Genomic DNA, 13,837 nt, shown 5'->3' with positions numbered 1-13,837 from the left:
GCGTCTACACTGAGAAAATCTAACATTCAGGTCAAAGCATTAAAAAAACATTTGACGAATCTCAAAGAACAGTGAAACTTTCAGAGCAACCAATGCTGTGGAAAAGCCCTTCATCTGTGGCTGTGATCTTTATTGTATGAGCTGTGAAAGCATGAAGATAACTTACAAGTTTTTTTAAACTCCCTTACTTCAATTGGTAACAAAAACTAACTAACTGGCACGGAAGACAACTATGACCATATTACACTGGTTAGTATGTTTTGAGACAAAAATATTTTCAAGGAAAAAATACCATCACAGCTTTTTTAAGGCAAGTGACTTTCATTAAAGGAAAAAAAGAAATCCTAAGTTAAAATAGTCATTTCATCAGAAATTTCAGCTTAAATTTTAATTCTGTATATTTACTTCTCAGGATCAACTTTCACTTTTGAAGTTGTCTGGCCACCTACACAAAATAAACCATGCATCATTAGGAGTTTTAAAAAGTTGAGAACACTCAGAATGCCTGATTTTATATGATACACAATGATGCAAGTGAGGCAAAATGCCAAAACAGGAATGTCACAAAAATAGCCAACAATATTTTTAATCTACAAAGCTTTTTATCTCCATTACCAGCTGAGCCATCTGTTCTGCAGTTGTTCAGGTCTGCAAAAATATGAGTGTATAAACTAAAATGAGTTGTGTCTTTTAGCTTAGACAATCTGCTGGGTAAAGGAGTTTCTTTCAATATTTAAAAATAATAATCAACTTTTAGTTTTTAACAGTGTGGCCAAAATAAACTTGCAAAACGAATTTAAGATTAACATAAAAAATTTGATGGCTGAATATACCTTCAAAAGGAAGTTTGAACTTTCTCCAGTCTCAAAGTATGTGACCAAAGGGATGTATTGCTGATGCTGCCCTGTACATCCTTTTACATCCCTCTGCACCAGCCCACTGCTAGGTCCTCAAATCACTTGCTGTCCCTTACTCCACAGCTACTCCTCACAAGAGAGAAAAGACAGAGCAGTGACTGCAGCACTAATCTTGCATTTTGAGACTTTGTTTTTGCACTTCCCCAACATAAACTTCATAATCTTCCAAAAGCCATTTACGCCTTCTGTGCCTTTGTCACCTCAAACTGAGAGGACAAAGGCACTGATAACTGCGGGCCCTAAGCCAGTGTGGATGACAACCAGGGAAGTACGACAGACAGATTATGTCCTCTGAGAGTATGCAGTTGAGTAGAAAGTTCACAAGACTGGGTAAGACCACATTCACCCTCAAAATAGTAATTTTACTAGATCAGTAGAACCACTTTATAATCAAAAGCAGCGCTCAGTGAAATGTCACACCCAGCCATTGGCTGGTGCAGTGTTAGAGCAATGCAGAGACACAGCAGATGCTACTACCCAGATCTAGGAAGATATTTCACCTGAACACAGGTAACCACACAAATCAGCCCATGCAGTTGTTACCAGGGCTTTGCACAGACCTACTCACATACACCTCTAGTGGGGTTTTATGCCAAGCCCCTGAACTAGCTGCCATGGACTCCAGTGTGAGCACAGAGATCACACTTTGAAAAATTATTTTACATACTTACTGACACCTTTAGGCTTTTGATTACTAGACCAAATCTGGCCTGTAAGACTTCCCATTCAAAATTCCTGTTGACAGAACAGACTAAATGTTCAATAAAAACATTAGGATCTTGTAAACCATGAAGAAAAGTTGGGCTTGATCTGCAGAGTACATCTGATAATGTGTTCAAATCCCACTAAATGGGTTTAAATACATATCATGCTTTAAGAAATTGGCTCAGTGACCTGAAACCAAGAGATTCTGTAACAAAATATATTTATTTTCTTGACCTAGCACACTTAGCATAACTTATTGTTTTAATAGCTTTGCTAAAGATCTTGGGCTATGTACTTTACGGTTTCAAAGATGACATAAATGGGACATTTGTACATATTTCTTTCTGTTTTCCAGATAAAGCCAAAGGTACATCTCTAAACTTCAGGGAAAATGGAAAAGCCTTACTAAGCAAGAGCACAAAGTACTGAAGGCTGAAGTCCAACTGGTACGTCACTTTAACTGCCATCTTTTACATCAGATTCCATATTTCTGACCTATTTTCCTGTATCATGTCATAAAAACAGAAAAAAAAATATACAGCTGTCCACCCTTAACAGAACAAACTGCTGAGTTTTTGCATCAATCTGACAAGCAACCCAAATGTTTGCCAGTCCTGCACTGGTTTTCTTCCCCTTCCTTTGTCTTTCAGCAGTGTATATCCGTGAGCCCACGGGCAACACTTGTTGCAGGGACAACTGAAGGCACCATATTCCACTTGGGACCCTTCATCACTGTGACACAAACAGTAACATCCACTGAGTCAAATCAGTTTTCAAACAGGACTCTAAAATTCTCAAAGCCAAGTGAGTTAAACAGGTAAACCACGTTCATGATATATGATTTGATTTTGTCCATTTATTATTCTCTAACTCTGCAAGACAGTTACTCTCCAGTTCCTAAATTTATCTTTCTTAGATTTAACTTAATACTAATAATATACATTAACAATGCATATTTTGCTTTCCTTGTGAGATGCTGCTCCACAATTCATTCACTATTTGTGTTCGTTTAATATGCTGTAGACAGCTGTTATGCAATACACTGGTTTCACCACTCCAAAACATCTTCAAAAGGCATGATGGAACCTCTGATTTCCCTTTAAGGGATTTTGGGTAGAATTAATAGTACATATTAATAATTCAAATTTTCCTTTTGCCTGTTGGTGAATAAGTAGTTTTCACAGTGGCTGAACTGTTTTAGCACAATATTACCAATCTGCATTATTAATGCTTCCCCACCACCCGCTTCCTAGCTGGTTGATGGGGAGGTTGCTTATGAAACAATATGCTTTGATAATAGGTAGGTTTGATTTGCAGTGACTCAGAACCAGGACAGACTCATGATGTGTTGTAAATATTCACTAAAGATAGTATCTATCAATCTACTACAGTCTTGTCAAGAGGAGCACTGAAAGTACGTATCTACCAAGCACTTCTTTTAAGGCTTTTCAGTACTGTCTAGGTAAACACTGGAAATGCTCCTTGTGATCAGTGGTCGGAATTTCTACCCCCATCTACTGGTAGAAATGCAATTTAATATCATTTCACACTCATAAGAGAGAAGGGGTGTGTGTGTGTGTGTGTGTGTGTGTGAATCAGTGATAATCATTACATCGCTCTAATTTGTTACCAACTTAACAGGATCTAAAGGTTACAAAAAGACCCCCAGAGGATCTGCAAGGACGGAATTTACATTAAACCCAAGGGCACTCTGAGCCTTAAGATTTTTTCTTTGGAATTCTATTACCAATCCCTTTCCATTCTTCCTCCCCCTGACAATTTTTTCTGGTTTACAAGAAACCTGCTTAGAAGTATTACCTGTACTTAATGGTTTCCTGTTTTTTTTGTGTGGTGTTATAGGGCAGCATGTTGTAACAAAAGCATATGATAGATTTAGGTATTGATTCTCTTTAAAGCTGGTTTATCAGATGGGAGACAGATTTTTTTATTTCCCAGCCACCTTGGGGCCAGAGCTCTTTTAGTACATTAATGATTATGAGTTTGAAACTGTCCACTTAAAAAAGATATGAATATATCATCCTATATTTATAAAATACATTAAACTTAAATGCTGCTTAATTGCTTAATCTTTACAGCTGCTGGAAATGTTCAAAACATTTGAATACATAAGTGCACTCATTCCAGAAAGACAAAACAAGAATAAACAAGGAAGAGAAGGGAAGAGTTTTATCTGCCTTTGCAGTTTAACTTGAATTTATTTTTAGTTAATGATAATAGACTCAAAAAAATCCAAGCACTGAGCAATACCAGAAGTGTCATTCGGAACAGAGTTAAACACACCTTTACTATCATTAATCATACAAAAGTGACAGAAGAAAAATGAGCTGACTTGGTATATCTAATATATTAACTCTCCCTGCAGATTTGATCAATGCATGAGCAACTAAAAGCAGGTAAACCTTTGGAAAACTAGAACGTCAGTATGAGGCTTTCTGTTAGTAAGAAATAGTATGATCTTTTCCTCAAAGAAAGCCGCAAGTGTTAAAATATCCAAAGACACTGCTTTTAAATATGAGTGAATAATTACAATGAAAGAAATAGCTAAACCGAAACAGCTTAACCCCATTTTCAGAGTGGCTGAGCACATCCTCCTCCCCCCAGCTCCCATGTTTCCTGCAAAGCAGGATTCATATTAGTTTGCTGGAGATCTGGATGACTTCCTTCCTTACAGCTACCCCAAAGCTGTGACTTTGTGAATTCTCCTCCACATTATTTCATTTTATTCCTGCTTCTTAGTTATATTTACATAAACAAATCTTATTTGATGCTTTTTATTTTCCCCAATTTTAATAAAATTACAGACATTTGAGATGATCTTTGCCTGCTTTTGAAACACATGCAAGGTAAGCAGAGGAAACAATAGGTAATTTTTTTTTCTTTAATTCAGGTGAAATTCAAAGGTGGTAATTTCAGATCTGAACTTAAAATTCCTCTTTATTTCCTGATATGTTTTAGCAGATATAGTGCACATATGGAGCTTTTTCTAAAATTATAAAATGGAGACCTACTTGCAGAACTGGTGACTTTGCTGACATGATGAAGAAACATTACTGTACAACTTCTGAAATCCAAAAATAATGAATTAGAATTCAAGGTTGACCCAAAGGCACAACGGAAACAAGAGCAAAATGGGGAAGTTAAATACATTATAAGGATCGTTTTCTCTCTGCTGGAAACATAAATTTCTTACTCATTTTACCGAAGTTTTTATACACATTTATTTTACTGCATCACATCATTGAATGATGAGCTCCTGGCAAAATCAAGAGCTGGATAACTTTGTAAGATTCACAGACTGTTCTCTCCAAGGTATTAGTGTAATCCACCTGCAGCTCAGATTTTCCTTTCCTGGCCTGCTTTTCAGTCTGTAGGTTATAGAAAATATTTTACTAATAAACAAAAAGTGCTAAAAGCAGGATGACGAAAACAGGCACAGTACTGTAAGATATAAACCCACAAACAATAAAAGCATTTCAATTAGGAAAACTATAAAAGGCTTAGGGAAAAGTTCTGTCTGCACCTCCAGATTTGTGTGTCCTGTGCTATATTGATGCTGTCATCTTCTGGCATTGTTAAATAGCAGACAATTTACTGATCGATTTTTGGACAGCATCTGTTTGCTACTCAGACATGGCAATGACAACAACTATTTGGTGGAAGCAAAGCTGAATCAAAAATGCTTCAGATAAAGACAGGAGGTACACACTGCATTCACGCACCTCAACAGAAGTGGTGACAGGAACGTTCTGAGTGAAATATTCAGCAAACTACATAGAATCACATTCTTAGTTATTAGGAAAACCAAATTAAGTCACATTGAAATCAGAAAGAGTGATGTAAAAAGTAATAACAAAATGATGGCAAAAATGGGAAGGATGCACTGTGGATGTCATATGATTCCATTTTACAACCAAACAAGTTGAAACAGCTACTTTAAGGTTGATTTACAGCAAGCCTACAGCCCATCTGCTTTGTAGAGCCAAGATTCTAAAGATAATTTCAAAATTAAACAAAGATAAACACTGATCAGGAACAAAGTTTTCTTTTTTAATCTGATAAACTTTTTTTGCATCTCATCTACTAAAGGGTAAATAAAGTGGAGAAAAGTAGATTAAAAGAATTTGTTGATTTAGTTTAAAAATTAATTAAGCAATTAAGCTATCACTTCAGTAATCAATAAAAGAAAAACTCAGCTTTACAACAATTATTATTATTATTGGGTGGAACCCTGTAGTGGTTGTTTCGGGTGAGAGGGAAAACATGTCAATAGCTGCATTGTGGACCCCTGTAGTGGTTGTTTGGAGTGAGAGGGAAAAAATATGTCAGTAGCTGCATTAGGCTCTTTTTTTTTTTTTTTAAAGACCTATGTAAGTAGAGAACTACTGTCCTCAGGGATAGCTTTAGAACTACTTTATCTCAAAAACACCTCTCTGAATCCTAATTTTCTGTCAGCTTGATACTGAGGGAAAACATTAATAAATCTGGTGTCAGAATTTTTTTGTTTCTACAAATAATTTGAGTCAGAAAATGCTGACATTATCAAGCCAAAACTTTTTTCCAAGAAAGACAGTTCTGACAGATTTCTCACACTTTTTCTGTAAAATAGCATTTCAATTTGGGAATCACACTATTTATAGCAACGGAAGCAAGCCACTTGAGGAGATTTATTTCATTTTCAAATTTCCCTCACTCCCTATGAATTCAGTCTTTCATTCTGATTTGAGGAATTGTTTGAGTTTTATTGCTGACTTCTATATCCAGGAGGTGGTAATTCCAGGAAATTCAAGGCAAGTACGATATAGCGAACGAGAAAGTGAGATCAGCTCCAGTGGGCTGAAGTAGATTCTCAGACCATAGCAATCAATCACAAAGGTGAAAGTCCACTTGACTTGCCATAAGTGGGTTTGCAGTGTGAACATACGTTCTATGTGTTGTAGTATACTAGCTAGAAAATATGCAAAGTGAAACTACTTTTATCATGATTTTTATCAGATTATGCAGTTTCATATCTTTCTTGAACCTCCTTATAGGCAGAGGTGAGTCCTGGTTTTCTTTATTCCCATGTAATGCAAAGGACTGTGCCAGCTGCACAGAATATATACAAAACTTATAAGCTTTTAAGGTTCAACCTTCAATTTCACCACAGAAATTTATTCTTTCTGTTTCTTCTTGACTAAATAAATTCATTGAAATTGCAGACTGACTTGACATAGGTAAACAAACGTGTCTTCAATCAACAGCAGAACCCAATTTATTCTAGATGCCTGGATAAAATATTTGATATTAGGTCTCAGAAATAGAATAGCTGCATAATTTTGAGCCATTTTCAACTTTAAAATTATTTTAAAGGCAGGTGGAAGTTGCAATTTAGCTCTGGATCTAACATTTCCTATCTGAAAAGGTTGTTGTGGATCCTGGATATAGGTTCATATAGTGAAGAACAGATATACAAAAATTGGTTTGAAGAAAATTACATACCTGCATATAACAGGTTTTAGTTCTTGAGCCTAAAACCTGTTACATGCAACTCTGAGGTCTTAACAGTGTAAAATAAATATGCAGATATAGTTAACACTTTTTTCAATTATTTAACATTATGAGGGTCAAAATATAGTGTGGAAGTTCGTTTTCATGCTCTTTAATCTGAGAGACAAAATACAGAAACTTTACACCACTGTCCCCAGACTATGAACCTTGCAGTTTTGGACGTCACTCAATGTATGAACACTAAGATAGCTACCAGTGGGTGTTGGAAAACAACCAAATCGCAAAAGGACCTCTGCATTACAAAATGCTTAACATGAAGAAAAGTTTATAAATCTTCATTCATAGTTATCAAATCACTGCAAAAACATTGGGTTAAAAAGTCACAAATAAATGCTAGTTTAACCTTCTGGCACTTGACAAATACTTATCTTCTTAGTTCCCCATTTGTTCACTAGCTATTACACAACTTAACAAAAAAATACTTATACAAAAAGCCATATATATGTCTTTGCCAATTAGGAACCATATTTGAAAAACTGCTCACTAGAAAATATTGTTGCCTAAAATGAGATTCATCATGTACTAAGTTATTTATTTGCCTTCATAACCATAGAGGAACAATCATTTTACTTAAATCAATCTTACTTAAATGGAGTTTCTTTAAGGAGCATTTTGTTTCAATAAGATCATTATGTTTATTAAATAATTTGAATAACAAAGGCTAAATTCTTACTTGATGTAGTAAAAAGTATTTTTGTCCATCCTTGAAAAATAGATAAAGTACAAATGTAGGTTTGAAGAATAGTGAACAAAACACATTTATATACTTTTTGACACTTTCAATTGTTCACTCATATTTCACATTGACACCACTCAACAAGAGGTAAGGACTTTTTTAAATTAAGCCCCATTTATGCCTTTCAATTTGTTTCAAATAGATGCATCTATAGGTATGGCAATTGCCTAGATAAATAACACAGCCTTGACACACCCTGTCCTGAGTTCAGCAGTAGCAGTCATTTTTCTCCTTCTTAGTAGCTGGTGCAGTGCTGTGTTTTTGACTTTCATTCTGTGAACAGCGCTGATAACACCGATGTTTTTAGTTACTGCTCAAATGTTTAATCTGGCCAAGGACTTTCTGAGCCTCATGCTCTGCCAGGGAGGAGGGGAAGCTGGGAGGAAGCAGAGACAGGACGCCTGACCCAAACTAGTCAAAGAGATATTCCATACCACAGCATGTCCTGCCCAGGATGTAACTGAGAGTTACCTGGAAGGGCTAGTTCACTGCTCAGTCAGACTGGGTATTGATGGGTGGTATTGTATTCTCTTCCCTTGTTATTTCCCTTATCATTATTATTGGTGGTAGCAGCAGTGATTTGTGTTATACCTTAGTTACTCTGCTGTTCTTATCTCAACCCCTGCGAGGTACATTCTTTTGATTCTCCTCCCTGTCCCTCTGGGAGTTGGGGGGGGGGGGGGGGGGAGAAGGCGGGGAGAAAGGGTGGGGAGAGGTCATACTAAACATCGGTGTTATCAGCGCTATTCCCAAGTCAAAACACAGCGCTGCACCAGCTGCTAAGAAGGAGAAAAAATGACTGCTACTGCTGCACCCAGGACAGTATGGACCAGTCCTGCACTTAAACCATGACATACCCTAATATCAGCATATGATGTTAACTGGAGGTGATTTCACAAGTCACCTGGTATATAAACTTTTACACACAGAAAGATAACATAAGAACATAAGCTGTCCATATCTTCCTTTTACAGTACACTTATAAATAACTTTTAAAGTAAGATTTTTGAGTTTTACTTCTCAAAATATTTCCCTCTTTGGGACTGTTATTGACTAATATATCAAAGAATACAGTTCCCTTAATGATGCATCAATTCAATACATCATTATAAATGCACTACTATCCCGATGATGTATCACTCAATAACACGGTAGCAGCTGGCAAGGACTTCCACTGAATTGGATGATGCTAGTTTTAGCCCATTTAATTTACATAGTTAAGAATAAGGATGAAGAGTTGTTAACAAGAAGAGAAAGCAAGTTCAGATACAAAAAGTTACTAACTGGCTTAATAGAAGCTGACAGCTGTGGTATCGTAGTTTGGAAAAGCAGATGTTTTCAACTTTCCACCAGTTTCTTAAAAAAAAAAAAAAAAGCTCCCCCACGAAACAACCAAAAAAAACCCCACTGTATCATAACCCCATATCATTCCTCTTTCTGATCTACTACTACTACTACACTTTCAGTTTTTCAGTTTAGCACCTTAAACAGGGCTGCAAGTGATGAGCTAGCCCCATGCTTACCACTGGCATTTGCAGCTTTTATTTCAGACTGCTGTGTTGAAAGCAGCAGCACGTTCTTTAAGCAGCTCCTACTGTTCTATCAGCCTGCTCCTGGCTATTCATTCATTTCTATTTCCTTTGCCAGGCCTAGGGTCCTTTAACAGTTTAAAAACTCTTTGATGTTTGTGTCCATCTAGGAAAGATTAAACAATAAACTTAATCTGGTGGGAGCAGAGTGAAGTCTCTACTCATCAGCCTGCCCTGTTCTGCTCTCATCTCTGCCACTGTACTTGAGCTTTCTATTTCCGTGTTCGCTGTCTACATTTACCAAGGTGACATTATTTGATCTAACAACATGAAGTCTGAAAGTGTAATCTAAAATGAAAACTATACCTTATTTCCACATACTGATCACTCTTCCTGTTAGTTTTGAAGAAAAGCTTAACTAACTGGAATTAGTGCTTAACATCAAAGCAAAGCAGCTCTGTCTGGATGCTATAGCACATTTTGCAATTGGGAAAAAGGCACTTCCACAGCCCACACTGTCAGATTGAATACCACTTGGATTACTGCATATCTCCGAAAAGATAAAATGATTACACAGGTTACAAAGAAGAGAGAAAGAAGCAAAGGAATAAAAAGGCTGATAAATCAAAAAGAGGTTTGTGGTTCAGCCAGAATAGGAGTTAGGAACAGCTACTGAAATTTTCCAGGGAGAAATATGGCATATTCATGAAGGAAGCTGAAGATGTAAGAAGCCATCAAAAATAGTAGACAGAATGGACAATTTGGAGAGACCACAGATGTTACTGTGCAACACTTTTAGTCTGAAGTGGTGATCAGCTATATAAAAGCAGACCCCAGAGGCAGCTGAAGTTGCAAGCTAGGTATACTGGGGGAAAAAAAGGATATAAAGATACCTAAGATCTGCGGATTCAGACGGACTTCTTATTGAGGCACTTAATAGCTAGAAGAGCTTCTGATGGCAAAGGAGAAACAAAAGGTTAGGCAGCATTACAGTGGCTCTTTTGAAGCAGATTGTTTTGATGTGATCCAGACCTGACTACATGGGATGATGTTTATAGAAAAATCCATTTGTAACAGCAATACCTTCATGGTTGAATGAATGAAAAGATATTTTCTGCACTTAAATGAAACTCAGATGTACAATGTAGCTGGGAAGCTAAGTTCTACGAATGCCTTTAAAATAGAAAAACAAAAGAACTAAAAAGAGCACAAGGGTCAACAGCCTTTGCCTATAAGACTTTTTAATTTCTGGATTTTCATTTTGTTTACTGCTATGGAAAATTATCCTGTGCCAATTTTTTTGCTGTGGTATCCATGAATTGGAAATGTAGGCTTATGGAAACTGTCAAGTGCTGCACAGAGGACTTGGATTTCATTCAAAAAGCAATCTAATCATAGTGCTCAGATAAAAAGGCAAAAACATGAGATCAAAAGACAGGCACATCCAAGGATGAACACAAGTTAACTAACTGGATGTCTCAATTGAAAATAAAGACCTGAAATCATATTCTGGAGCTAGAGATAGAACAGGCCAGAAACGCTTCACAGAATATTCACACCACACAGGAAACCAAAGGGGGGAAAAAATAGCTAAAATATACTTCTCTCTGTACCATGAAGACATCAGCTGATACATGTCTCTGCAGATGAATCAACAAACCAAGTTTGGAGACAGCACAACTAGTGACTGCAAGTGTATCATAAAGAAGAAAAAAGCTAAACCACAGTGGCCTGGTATCATACAACATGCTTCACAGTTCTGTTCATGTGTTCCATCACTTATTGCTAGTGAATAGCATGGTCAGAGCAGAACAGAAATATGAGCCTTGCAGTCCCAAAGCAAGAATCACCTTTCAGGACTTTATTTCTCATGCTGAAAAACAGTTGGTGTACAAGCTTTTCATATGGCACAAAATCACAAAGAAAGATAATTCAATTGCAAGAGCTCACCTTTCTTTTCCCTTACCCAATCTCTACCATGCCTTTGGGTCTTTCCTTCTCACATTGCAGCACTCCTACTACTGCTGATCATTGCTGACACTTCAGCAAGGGCTGCTGAATCGCTCAGGAAAACACACTGATCTCCTGTAATTTGTATGGATTAGAATTCTTTAAATTTTTAAAGGCACATCAAGATTACTAATTGGAACAGTGTATTTATGAAATCAATTCCAAAGTGACTGCAAGTGCATCATGGCCTCAGTTCAAGCATGTACTGGTATTTAGTGAGGATGTATTTTCCAATTGATGAAGAATAATAATTTTAGGGGAACACTCTGAGAAGAACTTTATTCAAGTCATTGCAAATACTTATTAAATAAAGACTTTGCAGTTTGACAAAACAAAGAAATGGAGGTTCTTAGCACAAAAATCAAACATATAAAATAGAGAAATAAAACAGATCTATTTACTTTCTTTCACCATTTCTAGTGATAGCACATTTTGATGTTAATCCTACCTCTTTCTCAATGACTAGTAGTTTCTAGATTACTTACAAAACAACTTGTGGCCTTTCTGTTGAAAGATTGATTTTCAAGAGACTATTTAGAAGACAAGTGATGGATACCTATTCTTCAAGCAAAAGTCATTTCCATTCCACACAGAAGACAACAGAGGCAACAATGTTAATCAGATCTTGCTTAAATTTATTTTTGAGGATAACAGGACTCATAACTGCTAACAGAGATTTTTCAGAGAATTTGCAGGCGCAAACAAGCATTTTATAGTTATGTTTATTTGATAAACCACAGCCACTGCATGGGAACTGCTATCCTAGCCTCAGTACGTGGGTCAGCATTGCTGCAAAAATAAATACTCTCTACCTTTGCACCACAAAGATTGAATTTTGCCCAGGCTAAAAATGTTTTGCAACCAAGGTACAACTAAATCACATTTTAACCAAGTTCCCTACTCATCCCTATTTTTATGTCTAAAATGTAACTTGACTCAGGGGCAGTGTTATAACATGGTACCCATCTACGCTAAATAGACTAAATCACATTATCCATATCAAGTGATGACAGTGGTCTAACTGGATTTCATACTACAGAGGAAGCCCAAATGTTAAAGAGAAAAATCAGTATCAAAAGTGTTTGTGTGAAGACAAGTATAGAACCACATCACCTGATGAATGGCAGAGATTTATGGTAGAGGGAGTGGAGGGGCTAAGAAAAGCAGGGAGAGGGGGGAAAGGAAATATTTTCTCTAGTCCCTCTAACTAGTTTATTAGGAAAAAAGATGGTGGGCCATCAGATGAGTCCTATTTTTACTGTTAAAAAATCTGTATATGCTATGCAAGTATAAAGGAAAAGAACATGAATTTCCAAGGATTAATTGAAATATTCTTGTATGTAGGTGAGGCCAGAGGTACTGGCAAACAACAATGTGTTACAGGGAAAATAAGCATCTAAAGGAAATCTATTGGGTCAGCATGTTGGAATTACCTGGTAGACAAATGAGACAGAAGTGTTCAGTTTCCAGAACGACTACTTCTAACAAAACCACAAAAACTGTAAAATACCACAGACCTACCAGATACACAGTGATTGAGTAGATTTGCTTCATGGGTGGATAGAGACAACCCAGTGTTGGCAAAAGCAAGGCAATCATCTAGGTACCAAAAATAAACATGGAAATCATTGCTGAATACAGAAATCATATGGGAGATCTTGTGGTGATTGCAAATAATAAAACCATCTGTCCAGTAGTAAGAAGCCCTACACTGGGCAAACAAGAGAACAAAGCATAAATCACAGAAAGGTACCCTGGCAGTGGGAAAGTTGCTACTGAAAGCTCATTTGGAAAATTATGTGCAATTCTCATCACCACATAAAGTCATTGCAGAAATGAAGCAGGTGCACGTCAGAGCTATCAATTCACACAGAATTTTGGGGAGTTTTAGCTATGCAGATGAATTTGCCAGGCTAATTCTCTCAATCTTAGAACAATGGAACCAAAGTGGGATTTTTTGCCAGTGTTTATGAGACCTTGATGCTAGTATGAGTTTTTAAAAGCAACCAATTCAGCCTATGCATCCCAAGGGGTGAAGGAAAAGAGCAGAAAGGAACAGTATTCACAAATTCACCGAAATTAACAGGTGTCCATACACAAAGGTTGATCTTAGTCTTATGCAGAGATCTTTCTCCTATTTTATTTAGGCTTCAAGTAGGCATTTCCAACAGTATTCTCATACCAAAAATGTGCGGGACTATACATAGAATCATAGAATGGTTAGGGTTGGAAAGGACCTTAAGATCATCTAGTTCCAACCCCCTTGCCATGGGCAGGGGACACCTCACACTAAACCATGTCACCCAAGGCTCTGTCCAACCTGGCCTTGAACACTGCCAGGGATGGAGCATTCACAACTTCCCTGGACAACT

This window comes from Pezoporus wallicus, unplaced genomic scaffold (assembly GCF_028554395.1).
Source record: "Pezoporus wallicus isolate ANWC-B61680 ecotype Strahan unplaced genomic scaffold, APGP_CSIRO_Pwel_v1 contig_7657, whole genome shotgun sequence".
Lineage (NCBI taxonomy): Eukaryota > Metazoa > Chordata > Aves > Psittaciformes > Psittacidae > Pezoporus > Pezoporus wallicus.
The sequence above is the reverse complement of the archived record's forward strand: the minus strand, read 5'-3'. Positions refer to the sequence as shown.